The following is a 19,432-nucleotide window of genomic DNA, read 5'->3' on the forward strand; positions in this document are numbered from 1 at the left end:
ACAAAGATACCATCCAACCATCCAGTATGCCAAAGCTTAGGTGCTCCATTTGCATTCTCTGTCGTATCTTAGACCCAGCCACAAGGTCTTCATGCTGGTTACATAAGAGACATATAAGTTAGAAAATCCTCAGAACTTTCTTGCCACCAGTCTAGGAAGCAAGACATCTGTAGATCTGTAGCATGGTCTGTCAGCCGTTTAGAAGACCCATATTAACACTATGAGGGGAAGCTAATAACCCTGTTGTGAACCCTTTCTCTTTTTTATTTTTATATTGATATTTTGCTTACCTTGTCAAAGAGAAGGAAATTCATCTGTAGTAGACAGATTCCTTACAGTGACAGACATTCTCATTTTCTTTTAGTTTAGAGACAGAGCAAAAAGTCAGGAACAGTTTTGTTTGTCAGGCTTTTGTCTCCAAAACCTTTAGAAGTCACCTTTCTTTGAAAATTTATTTAGAGAACACACGTGTGAATGGTCTAGCTTAAGCCACTATGCACTCAGAAATTTCCACCTCAAATGTCCCTTCACAGCTGAAAAGGAAAGCTAAGAAGTTCAACTTCCTTCTCCAGATTGGAATTAGATATAAGATCATGGACTATTCGACCTTTAATCCTCTTCCTTCTGTTGCGACTCCACTGGAGGCCTTTCTACCTGAAATGTCTCTTCACAGCTGAAAATGAAAGCTAAGAAGTGTTCCTTCAGCTTCCTTCTCCAGAATGGAGTTAGACACAAGCTCATGGACCATTCGACCTCTAATCCTGATGTCCTTCAAGAATGCAACTGCAGTCATAACAAATGGGTTGTCCTGCCTCAGGCAGCCCTCGGTCGGCCGGATTCCAAAGTCTGGGTCCAACGTCGGCTGATGTCGCATTTCTCTCTGACGTCAGAGCGGCTGGAGTACATAAGCATCAGCTGACGCCATTTTCCCCCGTCTTTCTTGCCGCGCGGTGCCCGAAGCAGAAGCAGTTCGCAAGTGCCGGTCGGTCAGCTCCTGTATTCTTCGAATCCGAAGTCATCAAATAAGCTAAGTACCCCATTGGGGACCTTTTCTTGCCTCAGCCGATGTCAGAAATTACTGAAAAAGTTAATAATTGTCTGTCTTGTGGTAAACAAATACCAAAAAATGAAGCCAGCAACAGGTGAACCATGCAATAGAAAGTAGTTTATTAAAAACTACTAAGACCACATATCATATCAAAAAAATGACAGACCGGTTTCGGCCAACAAATTATCCTGGCCTTCTTCAGTGAGATACAAAAGACATATGATATTATGTGGTCTTATATAATGAGTAAAGAAATATCATTGGATGACATTCACATATTAATTAATGAACTCATTAATGTTAATAAATGCTCAATACAAATAAGTCATATTGAGAGTTCAGTCAGAAACATTCGTTAAGTCCTGGATTAAACAAAGCCCCCAGTTTTGTAATCCATTTTCTCGAGCATCAAGTTTCTTATGCCAACCAGATTTTGGCTTGATCACCAATAAGTTTATCTATGACAATAAAATGAAATTTTGCTGTTGTATGTGTGAGTGTATGTTTATAAAGGGCATTCGAAGTTCTTTTACATTTAATATCGCTAAGATGTTCAGACATACGTAGCCTAAATGGTCTAGAAGTCTGACCAATATAAAATGCATGACAACTACAACAAGCCATATAAATCGCCCAGTCTGTGTTACAATTAGCAAAAAAACGAATATTGAAAACAGTACTACTATTTCTACTGGTAAATTCCTTGGACTTCAAAATGTATTTACAATTGACACAATGCCCACAAGGAAAACAACCAATCAATCTATCACCCAAAATAGTAGTTTGGAATAATTCAGGTAATCTGGACTCAGAATGATGTTTATAATGATTGAAATATCCTGCTAAGTTTTATCCTTTGCGGAAGGAAAAAGAACAAGTATTAGGAATTATAAACATCATTCTGAGTCCAGATTACCTGAATTATTCCAAACTACTATTTTGGGTGATAGATTGATTGGTTGTTTTCCTTGTGGGCATTGTGTCAATTGTAAATACATTTTGAAGTCCAAGGAATTTACCAGTAGAAATAGTAGTACTGTTTTCGATATTCGTTTTTTTGCTAATTGTAACACAGACTGGGCGATTTATATGGCTTGTTGTAGTTGTCATGCATTTTATATTGGTCAGACTTCTAGACCATTTAGGCTACGTATGTCTGAACATCTTAGCGATATTAAATGTAAAAGAACTTTGAATGCCCTTTATAAACATACACTCACACATACAACAGCAAAATTTCATTTTATTGTCATAGATAAACTTATTGGTGATCGAAGCCAAAAATCTGGTTGGCATAAGAAACTTGATGCTCGGGAGAAAAAATGGATTACAAAACTGGGGGCTTTGTTTAATCCAGGACTTAACGAATGTTTCTGACTGAACTCTCAATATGACTTATTTGTATTGAGCATTTATTAATATTAATGAGTTCATTAATTAATATGTGAATGTCATCCAATGATATTTCTTTACTCATTATATAAGACCACATAATATCATATGTCTTTTGTATCTCACTGAAGGAGGCCAGGATAATTTGTTGGCCGAAACCGGTCTGTCATTTTTTTGATATGATATGTGGTCTTAGTAGTTTTTAATAAACTACTTTCTATTGCATGGTTCACCTGTTGCTGGCTTCATTTTTTGGAATTTGTTCTAACCTCTTTGCCGTGCAACTTCCTACGTGCAGGGGAATTTGCTTGTGGTAAACAAATACCTCATAAGGATTTCCACTCTTACTGTCTTCCTTGCCTTGGCCCAGACCACAACGTCTCGGCCTGTGCCGCCTGTGCTCGCTTCAACAAGCGCACTCTCAGGCGCCGGGCGGAGTTCGCTGAAGACTTTTTCGGCGAAAAATTTGCGTATACAATGCCGTCGGAGCTTCCAACATCGCAAATGCCCAAGAAACGAAAAGACCGGGACCGACATCCTCGGTCCGCGTCTACCACCGACTCCATGCCAAAACCTACCGCGAGTGCTCCGGTTCTCTCTGAGACGGTTATTCCACCGCTCCAAACCGAAGACACCGCAATACCGACGACTCCGATACCAGATCCGACACCAGTTATAGATTTTCCTCCAGATACTGAAACCGAGGAAATGCCAGAGACCATTGCTGTAGATAAGGTCACTCCTGCACGTGGAGCTGCCAGGCCTCCATTGGCCATATCTATTAAGGCCTACACTCGGGCTAAGGCAGCCAGCAAGACTTAAGCACCTTACAGCTAAAACCTTGCCTCAAACTACTCCTGAGACACAAATAATGTCTATGGCCGCAGACTTAATTTCCATGATTAGAGGTTCACAGGCCCATCCAGAGAGAGCATCCCAGCCTCCTCCAGATAAGAGGCCCCGGGTTGATCCCTCTGAACCTATCCCTACAGATGAAGACTCTGAGGACTCTATCCAGTCCGAGGGCCAGGAAGACCTCTTTCAGACCTATGGGGACTCTGATGCAGAGGATTCCATTCCCTCGGCCTCCCCTCCTGAGGATATTTCTTTTGGGGAAGTTCTGCATACCATGAGGGAACATTTCAAGTGGCAAGGCCAGGAATATTCAGATTCCAGAAAGCGCCTTCGAACCTTCCTTAAAAAGCCCCAGCACAGGCCCCTAGCTATTCCTCCTGTGCTTGATGTTTTGGATGATCTTTACTCTGACTCCAGTGTTACCCCTGATTCGCTTCCTCCTGCCCCAGCCAAGCCAGACTGATATTACAGGGTCCCAGACACACATTCCCATTTGTTCAGGGCCCATACTGTTGATTTAGAAACTATTTCTCAGGGACCAAAGGGTGTTTCAGCTTCCACCTCCAAAAATCCCTTGCCTTCCAACAGGGAAGCTAGGTCATTAGAGAGATGGGGGAAAAAGGTGTACACCTCCACCACTTTATCTATGAGAGCTTTGAATTGCCTTTTTCATATGTTACAATATCAGGATTACCTGTTAGATGATTTACAGAAAACATTGGCCTCTCCTGACCCTATAGACAGGAAGTCTTTGCAAGAAGCTGTACATAATTCTCAGCAAGTCAGCAATCACTTTCTGCAGTGTGGATATGATGCATTGGAAGCTTCATGTAGGGCAGCTATGACAGGGGCAGTCATTCGCAGACATGCATGGTTAAAAGAACAACCTCTACCAGATCATGTTAAGGCAAAACTTCTGGATGCACCCTTGGAAAAGAACAAGCTTTTTGGTGCTAATGCTAAAGATGTGTTAAAGTCCATCGAGGAAAAAGCAAAATCAGTTCAGACGGTCAAAGATTTCCTCCAGGTTCAGCCACCCAGATTCAGCAGGAATTGGCCTTCGAAGAACTGGTCCTTTCCCAATCCTGAAAAATTTCAAAGGGGTAAAAACAGGCGTGGCCGAGGAAGAGGACAATACAGAGGTTCCTACAGGGGACGACAATGGCAGCCAGCAAACCAAAGAAGTGACACAGGGGTCTCCCCCGCCCCTCAGACACAATCTCAATGACTTTCCTCTACAACCGCCATCCAAGGAGCAAACAGAGGCACCCTTGGGCGGAAAATTATCTCTGTTTTCAGACAATTGGCACAGACTGACAAAAGACAAATGGATTTTGGACATTATAGACCATGGTTACAGGTTCCATTTCCACACCTTACCCAGAAAACAGGGCATGCCAAACCTACCACAAAACCAGAGGGCAGAGGCTATAAAGCAAAGCAAATTTCTCTGCTAGCTCAGATAAAAGCAATAGAAAGAGTACCACAACAAGAACAAGGCCAGGGGTTCTACTCAAGACTGTTCCTTGTGCCAAGAAAAGAAACTCAATGGAGACCAATACTGGATTTGTCCGCATTAAACACTTTTCTCATAGTACCAAAGTTCAAAATGCTGACTACAGCAACTCCTTCCCATGCTGGGCAAGGGGTCTTGGCTGATTACTCTGGACCTCAAGGAGGCATACCTGCATGTCCTTATCAGACACAGCTGCAGAAGATACCTCAGATTTCTTGCAGGGCCAGAGCATTATCAATTCTCAGCATTGCCATTTGGCTTATCTACTGCGCCCAGAGTATTCACAAAATGCCTGGCTTCAGTAATTGCTCATTGCAGGCTCCAGGGGATCCAAATTTACCCGTACCTGGACGACTGCCTTATACAAGCGGACGACAAACTGATGTTGACAAAAAACTTGAACTATGTCATACAATTATTTCAGGCTCTGGGATACACAGTCAACTTTCAAAAGTCAAGACTTCAACCATCCCAGCAAATATCCTTCTTAGGAGCCAATCTGGACACAGCCTCTCAAATGGCTTATCTGCCAGAAGACAAACAAGAGAAGTTAACTCATTATTTCAAGGGTTTGGCAAAACTCACCCAGATGACTGCAAGGAGATTCCTACAGGCCCTGGGTTACATGGCATCCTGCATTCTCCTAGTTCCATTAGCAAGACTACACATGAGAAAGCTTCAATGGTACTTAAAAAGCCTATGGTCTCAGCACAACAACAACTTAGAGGCAACCATACCGCTCATTCCATGCCTACAAAAGGAATTCGTATGGTGGGCCTCGGTATGCCAGGCAAACACAGGTATGTCATTCAAAAAACCTCAGATAACACAGACCATGACCACAGATGCCTCGGACATTGGATGGGGGGCGCATATGGAAGGCAGATGCATACAAGGACAATGGACTCCAAAGGAAATACATCTGCATATAAACCAGAAAGAAATGCTGGCAGTAATGCATGCCATCAAGGCTTTTCGACAACAACTTCAACAAGGCCATTTACTGATACGGACAGACAACACCACTGTGATGTGGTACATAAACAAGCAAGGGGGCACCCATTCCTACCCCCTTTGCAGACTGACAATGAATCTTTGGGAAAAATCACTGAACCTGAACATACACTTACAATCCCAGTTTGTTCCGGGAAAAGACAATGTGCTGGCAGACAGCCTAAGCAGGAATTTCATAGATCCTCACGAGTGGAGGTTACACCCAAGGATCTTCACACAACTCACCTCGACATGGGGCAGGCCAGAAGTAGACCTATTTGCCTCTCACCTCAACCATCAGCTGCAAAAATTCTGTTCAAGGACATACCATCCACAAGCTTGGAAAATAGATGCTCTTTCATTCAACTGGAACTTCCTAAAAATCTATGCATTCCCACCTCTGCCACTGATGACCACACTATTACTGAAAATCAAAGCAGAGAGACCCAAGGGGATCCTAATAGCTCCAGACTGGCCAAGACAACACTGGTACCCACTACTACGGAGCATATGTCACAACAAGAAGTGGGCCCTTCCCCAGTGGCCCCTACTTTTGACTCAGCACAACTTCAAAACAGTGCATCCAAACCTACAGACACTGCAGCTGACAGCCTGGGAGATCCCATGAACAACATCAATCTATCTCTCTCCAAGGAAGTTCAGCGGATACTAACAGAAGCTCGAAGACCATCCACCAGAAAGGTTTACTTGGCAAAATGGAAGAGATTCAGCATTTGGAACACCAGCAAGGGTCATGATGCATCACTATTGAACATCCCAATATTGAACATCCCACTCATCCTGGAATATTTGGCAGATATGCTGCAGAAAGGACTCTCATATTCTTCCATAAAGATACATGCTTCAGCTATTTCAGCTAGATATAACACTGATCCACCTGTGTTTTCACATCCTTTGCTAAGGCAATTCCTTAGGGGGATCAAGAACATTAAGCCACCAAGAAAGGCTCCAGTGCCAGCTTGGGACCTCAACTTCGTCCTAGAAAAACTGACTCTACCTCCTTTTGAACCAGCAGCTTCAGTGAATCTACAATTCCTCTCATGGAAGACAGCTTTCCTGTTGGCAATTACCTCAGCAAGAAGGGTTTCTGAACTACAGGCCCTAATGGCAATACCACCGTTCATAATCTTTCACCGAGACAGGGTTTCCTTAAGAACCAACCCTACTTTTATGCCAAAGGTGGTATCTAGGGTTTCTTTAAATCAAGCTATTCATCTGCCTGCTTTCTTCCCCAATCCTGAAAACAAAGGGGAAAGACTGTTACACACCTTGGACATTCACAGACAACTTCGCTACTACCTGGACAGAACCAAGACCAGTAGGAAGTCTGATCAACTTTTTGTAGCTTACGACCCTGGAGTACAAGGGAAAGCAATTTCAAAACAGACTATTTCAAAATGAATTGGACATTGCATCAGATTTTGTTATTCCTTCCATGGAAAGACGGTTCCAGACAGTATCAGACCACACTCCACCAGAGCTACAGCCACCTCTACATCATTCTTAAGAGGGGTGCCTACAAAGGACATTCTAGAAGCTGCTACATGGAGCTCCGTGCATACATTCTCCAAACACTACAATCTCCCTCTATACTCCAGATCCAGAGCAGGCTTTGCTTCGGCAGTCCTGCAGGGTTTGATTGCCACACCATCACTTTCCTAGAGCATTCCTCCTCCCCAGCTAAGCTGTGGTATTCTACCCATATGTTATGACTGCAGTTGCATTCTTGAAGGACATAGTACAGTTTTGTACCTACCATAAATGTAGATGTCCGATAGACATGCAACTGCAGTCGGATTTTCCCTCCCTCCATACCCCTCTATGCCTTGGGTCCACTCCTATCCCTGTTCCTCATAGCTGGGGATATCTGTTATGGTGTATCTGTTTATTGCTTATTTCTTATTTGTTTGGAATCCTGTTTTTTCCTTCCAATTTGATTACAGCCTTCCTTGGAGGGCACCTGGCATCTGGGGCAAGAAACACTGAAGAAAATGGCGTCGGCTGATGCTTATGTACTCCAGCCGCTCTGACGTCGGAGAGAAATGCGACATCAGCCGACGTCGGACCCACTTTGGAATCCGGCCGACCGAGGGCTGCCTGAGGCAGGACAACCCATATGTTATGACTGCAGTTGCATGTCTATCGGACATCTACATTTATGGTAGGTACAAAACTGTACTTTCCTTCTGTTGTGACTCCACTGGAGGCCTTTCCACCTCAAATGTCCCTTGACAGCTGAAAAGTCCATTTTCAGTCTAGACCCAGGGAGAAAAGCTGCAAAGTACAATAAAAAGACAATTGGCAAAAATTACCAAAACAAAAAGTGTACTTTCTGCTTAACAGCATAACATTGATCTACTGTGGTTGAGTGGTAAATAAACCTAATGGCAACCTTATTTATTTATTTACTGTACTTATTATTTATTACTTATTATTGAATTTACTTTATTTTTGATCCGCGCTGGTGGTGCTGCGGTAGTGTTGTCGCCTCACAGAAAGACGCTGTCTGGTTCGATTCTCAGCTAGGGCATCTTCTGCGTGTAGACGTGCGTGAATGGGCGTACCTTCGTTGAAGGTTGTGCGTCAGGGCTGGCAACTCGGCATGTAAAAATCGGCTGCCAATCATTAGCGGACCGGACTTCCGCTGTGGTGACCCCTAACTGGGAAAAGCTGAAAGACACATTCATTTAATTTACTTTATTTATTTATTGACTTTATGAGTTTATAAGAGCAATATTTGAAATCTATCCCTATTATTTGGCTCTGTCCAGATTTATTGTGCGAGAGGTTGAATGGTGTGGTCGAGAAGTACGTAAACCTAATGGCAACCTTATTGACTTTCTAAGTTAGTAAGAGCGATGTTTAAAATCTGTCCCTATAGTTTGTGGCTCTGTCCAGATTTATTGAACGAGAAGTTGAGTGGTAAGCAAACCTCATTGCAGCTACTGCCAGGGATCACTTACACTCTTCTCTGTCACACACACACACACACACACACACACACACACACATTCTCTCTCTCTCTCTCTCTAGATCTCTCACACACAGTCTATTTTACTTTCATGCATGCATTCACTCACACATGCAGACAGAAACATACACAAACAGACATGGTCTCTTCTACTTTCATGTACCCATTCACTCATACACATAGGCAGAAACATACACACACTTTTTTGGTTTCCTTGACTTTTATTTTACACTCACTAAACAGCAAAAGCGTTGGCTAGAGAGTGTAAAATAATGGCTCAATCGATCTCACTGCTTACTCCCTCTCATACATACACAGTCTCTTCTTCTTTTACACACATATTCTACTTTCATGTAAGCATTCACTCACACATGCAGGCACAATAAACACACTCGTACACATACAAACACATATTCACTTTTTCATTTCACTCCATGCCCGGCAGCCCAGTACTAAATGATTCCTGGCCTGGTACTGGTCCATAGCCTGGTGGTTGGGAACCGCTGCCTTAGAAACAACCTCATCCATTTTATCTGATCTTATCAGAACTTTTACACCAGTGTGTTATACGACCTGTTCCTCCAAATCAAAAAGGAAATGGTTTCTATTCCTGGTTTGCCTAGTCCCAAGAAAAGAAGGTACATTGAGACCTATCCTGGATCTTTTCTGTACTCCTCACTCATTTCAACATTCCAGAATTCAAGATGTTACCTCTTCATAGTTTACTTCCTTTGATTTCCCCAAAAGCATTTATGATTACCTTGGACCTCAATGATACTTATCTAAACATTCCAGTCCATTCCCTTCACAGGAAATTCTTAAGATTTTTTGGCTTTGGAGGACTTCCAAGATTGCTGCACACTGATCAGCAGCTTGACTTCAGATTTCCCAGTGTCAAAACAAAAACTGCAGCCAAAGATACTGTCAGTTTGAGTAAAATTCAGTTACTGGCTAGTAAGCACTCTGCCTGGATGCCTGCAAAGAAGAAACTGAGAGAGACTGAAACACAATCAACTGGAAAAGGTGAAAAGAAAAAAATTGATTGGGAAGAATCCTGCAGCTGTTCAGCAAAATGCAGTTCAGGCTCCAGCTTTGGTGCAAGACGTGGCTTCCAGTAACTTAGAGGAAAAATAAGTTAAATATACTCAGAGCTGATTAAAATAAAGCATTGAAGGAGTATATCAACTTAAATAACAAAAGGCTGGAAAAATGAAAGAAGCTTTAAACAGATATTCAGTTGAGCTGATAAAACTACAAACATCAGAGGATGAAATGAAGAAAAGGTTGGCTGAGTAAGAGACTGCTCAAGAAGAGATATTTAAATAGTGGAATTAGAGGATAGAGCATGTAGGGAAATCTGAGATTTTCTTCTGTACCAGAGAAACTAGAAGGAACAGACTGTATTACTTTTATGGAGACGCAAATAAGCAAATAGTCTGATATTTCACAGCAGGAACTGTTACTTGAAAGGGCACACCATGTGTATGCTCCACATGCAGCCATAAGAAATCAGCCAAGACTTGTATTAGTAAAGATGTAAACTTGGCAGCAGAAAGGGTTGATCCTGACAAAACTGTGGCAAAAGGGCAAAGTTTTTAAAGTTGCAGGCAGTAGAGTGTTTAAGTGAAATGATAATTCACTGTACTCCAGGCAGAAGAGAAACAATTTTATTTTAGTAATCAGAGAATGACGAGAAGCAGATGTGGGATTCAAGTCATTCTTAAATGCAGAACAGGCAAGGAAAGAAATGCAGAAGTTTGTCCAACAAAAAATGAGCCATCAAGTAGAAGGGGAAGCTGCTTCTCAGTCTACTGATAATAACATACACAAAGAGACTTTGCAAGTGAAACCTTTTCCACTGTTAAAAGGAAAAGGCTTGCGAGACAGTGAAACACACAGGAGTTGACCAGAAGAATCAGGAGCACTGTGTAATTGACCCAGAATTTGGATTTGGGAGATGTAGATAAACAGTACCACAGTACCACCTTCAGATTTTCCTTCACTGAACTTATGAAGGAATATCTGAGGTGGTACTGCTCAATGCTAGAAGTCTTAACAAGAAACCCCACTCCCTGTAAGCTTTCCTGTCCCTGGTGAGTGCAGACATCTACGTAGTAACAGAGACGTGATTTAAAGTTGCTGAGAGTACCCTAGCAGTGTAAGGTCATCATGCCTTTCACAGCTTTAGACCAGCTACTGCAGTGGAGGGAACTAAAGATGGAGGAGTCTCAGTATATTTTAAAACTACTCTCACATCCAAACTAGTTAGTCTATGATCCACTGGAATTCATACATGAGCATCTCACCATAAACAGAGTGTCATACCATATCCTTGCAACCTGTAGGTCCCCCATCATGTCCCAGGAAACCCATACTGCCTATCTCAATGTACTAGAGTCCCTCACCATTCAACCCAATAAGATATTCATGGGGATCTCAACTACCCCTTTATAGATTGGGAATCGTACCTAATGCACAAGCCCAGGGATTCTTAACTTTGTTAATACCAGCATCCTGGAACAGTTGGGCCATGCTGCTACCAGGAGTACTAACATCCTTGACCTTGTACTTATGAACATGGGGGGAGGGCAGTGTTCCTAACCCAATGTAATATCTTCGCTCGTCAGATCTGACCATAAGGCAGTATTACTTAAAAAAAAAACTAAATCTGTTGCTCCAGAGATACCAAAAACCTTTAGGAACTATTCCAAGGCTAACCTCTCTTTACTAAACAACACCTTGGCTAAATTCCAAGCACATCTAAACCCAGTAAACGTCATAGCATGCACTGAGCTGTTTACAAAATCTCTGTATAGCTATATTGATAGCTGTATCTGGTGAACTGTTCCCATTTGTATTAAGAATAAGACAAACTCAAAAGACAAGCCACCCTGATGGAATCACAGTATCAATCAGTTATACAACAAAAGAAAAATATCTTAGCCAAGTGTAGGAGGAACAAAGCTATACATACTAAAAGCCCCCGACCAATCAAAACAGGCAGCTAAGAGGGTTAATTGGTACTTCAAAGGCTAAATTTGAAAAGAAAACATAGCTTTTTCAGGCAAAGGCAGTCACAAATCTTTCTACAGGTATGTCTATAACCTCAGAGAAAATACACAACAATGAGCAGAACTTATTGTAAATAGCATCATCCGCACTGAACCACAGGCCATTGCCAACCTTTTGGTTGACAATTTCAGCTCAGATTTCTCCCCCCAGTCCTCCCCGATAGTTGAAAGGAAATGCCGCATAACACAGCGCCTCCCCAACCATCACTAGGGGATAGATCATCAATGCACTTTCCAAGGCCAAAACCATTACATCAGTGGGCCCTGATAATATCCCAGGCTGTTTAATGAATAGCATGAAACATGCAGTCTCTGTTCCGCTTCAATCACTTTCCAGTTGAAGCCTTCCGTCAAGTTTTGTGCTCAAGGAATGGAAGATGGCTACAGTCATTCCTCTGCACAGAGGAGGTCCAGCCACTGATTTGGGTAACTACAGGCTCATAAGTCTTACCAGCTTCATATATAAGGCCATGGAAAGAATCATCATGGATATGATAAATGAGAAAATGAGTAACCTGCAAATGCTGGACCCATCACAGTTCGGCTTTGTTAAAGGAAGGTCATGCCTATTAAATCTGGTGGACTTTTTTTGAGAGGGTCACCAAAGCATTGGATGAAGGGAAGACTGTGTATATAGCTTATCTCGACCTGGCCAAGGCTGTTGAGAACAGTACTCCACTCAGACATTATAGACAAGCTCACGCATGTAGGTATAAACCCTTTTATCACCCACTAGATAGCCAACTTGGCTCACTGATAGGACCCAGGAGGTCAAAATAGTTGAGGCCACCTCCATCAAGAGGCCAGTCACTAGCGGATTCTCCCAGGGCTTGGTACTGGGCCCCACTCCTTTTTGGCATCTGTTTCTCTGAAATGGAAGCAAAAATTGAAGGTTTATGGCTTTATATGTTTTCAGATGATTGCAAGCTGGGGATTATCATTACCTCCCCTACAGACACTAGCATTCATCAAGTAGGCCTTTCCCTGAGAAACAAATGATGCCGAAGCTATGGTCTTAAACTCAATTCTAAGAAATGCATAACTTTGGGGAAGTCAACCATCCCGTCAAATTACCATGCTGATAGTAGACCCCTAAAAGTCGACCCAGTGGTCAGGGATATGGGTCACACATAGACAGTAGCCTTACCTTCAACCATTATGTGGCCACAGTGGTGAGGAAATCCTGTTATGTTGCACAGCTTATAAGTAAGGGCATGGCATCTAGGTCCAAAGACATCATTATCCCACTTTGCTCCGCCCTTATCAGACCAATCATAGAGTGTAATGCTCCCTTTGGTGTGTACCTAACAGGCATATGCAGCAGTTAGAGTGACCTCAGAGATTCCTTAACAAAAGAATACAAGGTGCAACAAACCTGCCTTATGTAGACTCCTTAAAGCCTTTTCCGTCTACTCAGTCTCCTGTAGGTTGCCAAAGGATGATCTGTGCCTGGCTTACAAGGTAGCTGCAAATCCCACACTTATGAATCTCCTGCATATTTGTAAGTCAAAGAGTATCAGAAATACAAGGTCTATGGATCTGAGTTTTGTCTGTGACTTAAATAGAAAATGATGGAGAGACAGATATGTGCCCCAGAGACTACCCCTCCCATGGAAAAGGTTTCCCTTCCATGTAAAGCAGAGTTCATCTATTACCTAATTTAAGTGCAACCAGACCAGTAGATGGAGGACTAGGAAGTTTTCACTTGGCCTGGCATATGGACAGAGGTAGCTTATAAATGCCTGGCCCTCAATGTTCTGTTTGGTTTAAAAACGTAATTATTCTAATGGGAAAATTTGGCTAGACTTAGAAAGGCTCCCCAGGTTGTTAGCCTAGTAAGAGTCTGTGAATCTATGAAATACTTATGGAAGACTTAAATATGCCAAAGTTAGAGGCAGATGAGACTCAACAACTAACAGTTAAAGTAGGAGGAGATGAGATAAAAATGATGATGTATACCTAATCTACGGAAAGTCTCCAGAAACAGATGGTATTCCAGTGGAAGTTTGGATTTTAGGAGGAAAGGAAGTAATAAAAATGTGGAAGGTTTTATTTAACACTATTTTAAAAGGAGGGACGGCACCCACATCCTGTTAAAAAGTTGTGGTGGCTGTAATACCTCAAGATGGTAAAGACTCATCTGATCCAGCTTCATATAGGCCCATCTCAATTCTAAGCTATGATTATAAAGTATCTATGTCTATAGTGGCTAAATGAATGGTAAACGTGATGCCAAAGTTGATAGATAAAGACTAATGTGGTTTTGTGGAGTGGAGGCAAACATTTGACAACAGTAGAACAGTGGTGATCCAGAGGGAACCAGAATGTAAAAAAATACAGATGTTATTGGTAGATCTTGACACAGAGAAAGCATTCAGTACAGTACTCAGGGATTTTATGAGTAGGACAATGGAAGCATTTGCATTTTCTGATACAGTAATAAGATTAATTAGAAGGAGATGAGAGATCAGAGGCAAAAATCAGAGTATGAGGGTTCCATTCAGATAAGTTATGTCTGAACAGAGGAACCAGGCAGGGGTGTCCTCTTTCCCCTTTGTTTATTTGCATTATGTTAAGAACCACTGGCAAAGAAAATAATGGACTCATAAATACAAGGATATAATTGGAACGGTGTTCACGAAAAGTCAGCATTATTTGTGGATGATATTATTTTGTACCTGATAGAAACAGAAAAGGATATGTCACTGTTGTGGCATATTCTGAGATGGTTCTGTGTTTTTTGGGGGGTATAAAATTAATGAACATAAAACAAAGGCTATAGCTATAAACTGTGTACCCACACGTGAATTGTCAATACCCATATTTATGGGAACATTATAAAATGCATCTGTCACCCGGCTTGCACCTGTCACCCTTATGCTTTTGAATACTGGCCAAGGCTCTTGCCACCCCCATAGTGCCTTTTTTAGGCAAGGCTCAAAAGACAAACCCACCACCGTAAATAGCAGAAGTAACAAAAAACTGAGGATAATGCTACTCAGTGCCAGAAGTCTAAACCTCAAAATGCACGCACTCGAGGCACTTCTCAGTATGGAGAAAATCGATATATGTGCAGTAACGGAAACCTGGTTTAAGGCTCCAGAGAGCACCCCAGCACTACCAGGCTACAACTCATACCATACATTTTGGCCACAGAACCCAAACCGAAATACAAAAGGTGGGGGCGTATCCATATTCATCATTCACCTCCAGGTTAGTGGCACAGCACGATGCTTCAGAGATCATCCACGTGCAACTAACAATGGGCAAAACTGCAATTCAAATTGTAGCTTGCTACAGATCACCCACCATGTCCCAGGACCCACATTCCACATTTCTGGAAACACTGGGAAACATAAAGGTCTTACCAAACACCTTAATATTGGGTGATTTCAGTTACCCAAACATTAACTGGGAGAACTACTTAAGTAGTAACGCCCTGACCATAAACAAATCACTTTGGATATCCACATTCTGCCCCCACCCCTGGACAAGGAAACCACCATGAAAACCTTTTCAAAAGCAAACTTCACGTTACTTAAGACCGAGGTGGAAAGTTTCAAAGTCCCCATGCTGAAGGATAACGCTGTCCAGGCTGCAAAATCCTTTACTAATGCATTCTACGGGCACGTACAAGAATGCATGGATCGTGCCATCCCAAGCAAAACCAAGACTCACTCCTCCAAGAAAAGGAAACCGGTCTGGTGGACTCCTGCCATAAACAAGCTATACAATAGAAGGAGGAAACTAGTACAGAAAAGAGTAAAATCCCAAGAGGGGAAGACATCCCTGATCAGTATCAGCAAGAAACTACAATCCCTCATAAAATCATCCAAGGTGAGCTTTGAAAGAAAAATTGCCAAGGACTCCAAAGATAACCAGAAGGCATTCTTTAGCTATGTCAAGAATCTAAGTGGCAATGCTCAGATCTGCTCGGAGTTAATGCAGAATGGCACAAAATGCACTGACCTGACCGATATCGCCAACATCCTGGCAGACAGGTTCAGCGCAAACTTCACAGCCCTCTCACCCCCAAAAGGGCCCATAACCATACCAGAAGAATGTAGAATCCCTGAAATCACAGACACTCAGGTTAAAACAGGCCTCTCCAAAGCCAAAAACACAGCATCAATGGGACCAGACGGTGTCTCAGGCTGCATCCTACACGAGCTCAAAGACGAACTAACCCCTCACCTAAACACACTGTTCAAACTCAGCCTCTCCACAGGCTACGTACCCATAGAGTGGCGCACAGCAATGGTTATTCTGTTCCACAAAGGTGGAGCCACAACAGACCCCAGGAACTATCGCCCTATAAACCTGACTAGCTTGGTCTGCAAGGCTGTGGAGTGCATCACCATGGAACTCATTAACAGAGACATTGGGAACCTCCAAACACTGGACCCTACCCGGTTCGGCTTAAGGGCAGATCATGCCTCCTAAACCTGGTGGACTTCTTTGAGACAGTTACCAAGGCTATAAACGAGGGAAAGGTGGTACACCTAAACCTACCACCCTAGAACACAAAAAAGGAAAAAAACTAAGGGTAATGCTGCTCAATGCCAGAAGTCTAAATCTCAAAATGCACGCACTCGAGGCCCTTCTCAGTATGGAGAACATCGATGTCTGTGCAGTGACAGAAACCTGGTTCAAGGCTCCTGAGAGCACCCCAGCACTATCAGGTTTTACCTCTTATCATGCGTTCCGGCCCCAAAATCCGGACAATACCAAGAAAGGAGGGGGGGTATCCATATTCATCAAAGACACCCACACCTCAAGACTGGTGGCAACGCACGATGCATCGGAGACCATCCAGGTGCAATTAACCATAGGCAAGACTGCTCTGCAAATTGTAGCATGTTACAGGCCACCCTCACAAACTCAGGAACCTCACATGGCCTTCCTGAAAACACTAGAGGGATAAATGTATCACCAAACACCATCATACTAGGTGACTTCAATTACCCTAATATAGACTGGGAACACTACTCAAGCCCAAACACCCTAGCCCAAAAGTTCCTGGAATTCATAAACTCAAATGCCATGGAACAACTAGTCACCATCCCCACAAGAGGAGAAAACATACTTGATCTCATCATCACGAACATGGGAGCACAATGTTCAACACCGGAAGTATACCCCTCACTGGTGAGATCAGATCACAAACTAATCTCGCTGGAGGTCCTCATCCCACCCCACCTGAAATAAAAAGACCACAGTAAAGAACTTCTCGAAGCCGACTTCACACTTCTAAAGACTAGTGTGGTCTCCTTTAAGGCCCCGAGCCGACGGAAAACAGTACTCAAGCCGCTGAATCACTTACAAATGCCTTCTACCAGCACCTGCAGGACTGCATGGATAAGGCAATCCCAAGCAAAACAAAGACTCTTTGTACCAAAGGCAAGCGTCCACTCTGGTGGACCCCAGCCATAAACAAACTCTACAACAAAAGGAGGAAGCTACTACAAGATAGAGCAAAATCCTTAAAAGGTAAGACACCCTTGATCACTATAAGTAAAAAACTAAGAGCTCTCATAAAATCATCCAAAGCAAATTTTGAGAGAAAAATAGCTAAAGACTCGAAGACAATCATAAGGCCTTCTTTAGCTATGTTAGAAACCTGGGAGGAAACTCCCAGATATGCTCAGAACTAGTTCAAAATGATGTGAAGATTACTGATCCTACAGACATTGCCAACATACTGGCTGACAGGTTCAGTGCAAACTTCTCCCCTCCCCCAAAAGGAGAGATATCTATACCAAGCGATTGCAGCCCACCAAACATCTCCAACGCCCAAGTCAGTACTGCTCTCTCCAAAGCAAAAAATCACAGCATCCATGGGACCTGATGGTGTCCCCGGCTGTGTGCTCCACGAACTCAATGAGGAATTAAACCCACAGCTAGGACAGCTGTTTAATCATAGTCTTACCTCTGGATACGTACCCAGGAGTGGCGCACTGCAACTGTGGTCCCACTTCACAAAGGCGGTGCCTCGACCGACCCTGGAAATTACCGGCCCATTAGCTTGACAAGCCTTATCTGCAAAGCCATGGAGAGGATCATAATGGACCTCATAAATAAAGACATAGGGAATTTGCAGACTTTGGATCCATCCCAGTTTGGCTTTGTCAAAGGCAGATCATGCCTTCTAAACTTGGTTGACTTTTTCGAAACAGTCACCAAAGCCATTGATGAGGAAAGGCAGTCCATACAGCCTACCTCGATCTGGCGAAGGCCTTTGATACAATACCCCACTCGGGTATCATTGAAAAACTCATCAGCTTAAATGTTAACCCATACATCATAAGATGGGTTGCAAACTGGCTGAGTGACAGAACCCACAGGGTCAGAGTTGCTGGCGCCATGTCAGACTCAAAGCCTGTCACAAGTGGTGTACCACAGGGCTCAGTCCTGGGCCCACTCTTGTTTGGCATCTACTTTTCCAGTACAAGCAAACACAGGAGGGTTATGGCTGACAAAGTTTGCAGATGACTGCAAACTGGGCCATAGTAAAAACACATCTGACACAGATATCCTTCAGAAGGGTCTCACAGAAAGCGGATAACTGGTGCCAGAGCCATGGCCTAAAGTTAAATGCCAAAAATGCATAGTCATACCCTTCGGGAAAAACAAGGTTACCCTAGCTACCAAATAGGTGGCAATCCACTGAGTACAGAAGAAGTTATCAGGGACCTGGGGACCCAGGTTGATAGTAGTCTGTCATTCGACACCCATGTAGCTAAAGTAGTTAGGAAGACCTTCTACATTGCCCACCTTATCATGAAGGGATTCTCATCTAGATCAAGGGAGGTCATAGTCTCCCTATACTCATCACTCATCAGACCAATGATTGAGTACAATGCCCCATTCGGAATGTATCTGACCCGACACTTGCAGCAGCTGGAGAGGCCACAAAAGTTCCTCACCAAAAGGATAAAGGGTCTCAAACATCTGTCCTATGCTGCCCGACTGAAAGAACTCCAGCTCTATTCAGTCGCCACCGCTTGCTCAGAGGTGACCTTTGCCTAACATACAAGGCCATGTCAAACCCAGATTTGATGAATATGCTTCACCTCAAAAATCTAGATCCGTCAGAGCCACAAGGGCGGAGACTTAAACCTCGACACGGCTATTAATAGGACGTGCTGGAGGGATAGATTCATCACCCAAAGACTCCCTATGCTGTGGAATAAAATCCCGGTATATGTGAGGCAGAGCACCTCGCTGGCCTTGTTCAAGAGAAATCTTGACCAATGGATGGGAGATCACAGATATACCCCAGGGATTACCTCAGTGTCACTGCTCAACAGAGGCACAGCAAAATAATGGGTATAGTTCCCCATACTAAAGGGGTGGCGTAAGCCACAAAACTATGGGCTAGGCTTGTAAATGCCCTCGGGCAGATAGCCTAGTATGAACCTATGAACCTATGAACCTATGAACACAGCCTACCTAGACCTCACTAAGGCCTTCACCACTATTCCCCATTCTGGTATTATAGACAAGCTCACCAGCCTGAACATAAACCCCTACATCACAAGATGGGCTGCCAACTGGCTCACGAA

At 43.2% G+C, this 19,432-nt stretch overlaps 1 protein-coding gene across 1 annotated transcript in view; it reads left to right on the plus strand.

Moving 5' to 3' along the window:
• NUDCD1 (NudC domain containing 1) overlaps window positions 1-19,432 on the plus strand; it is a 1,696,974-nt gene that overhangs the window by 1,509,820 nt on the left and 167,722 nt on the right. The window lies entirely within an intron of this gene.

Source organism: Protopterus annectens, chromosome 3.part0 (genome assembly GCF_019279795.1).
Source record: "Protopterus annectens isolate FY-2018-M chromosome 3.part0, PAN1.0, whole genome shotgun sequence".
Lineage (NCBI taxonomy): Eukaryota > Metazoa > Chordata > Ceratodontiformes > Protopteridae > Protopterus > Protopterus annectens.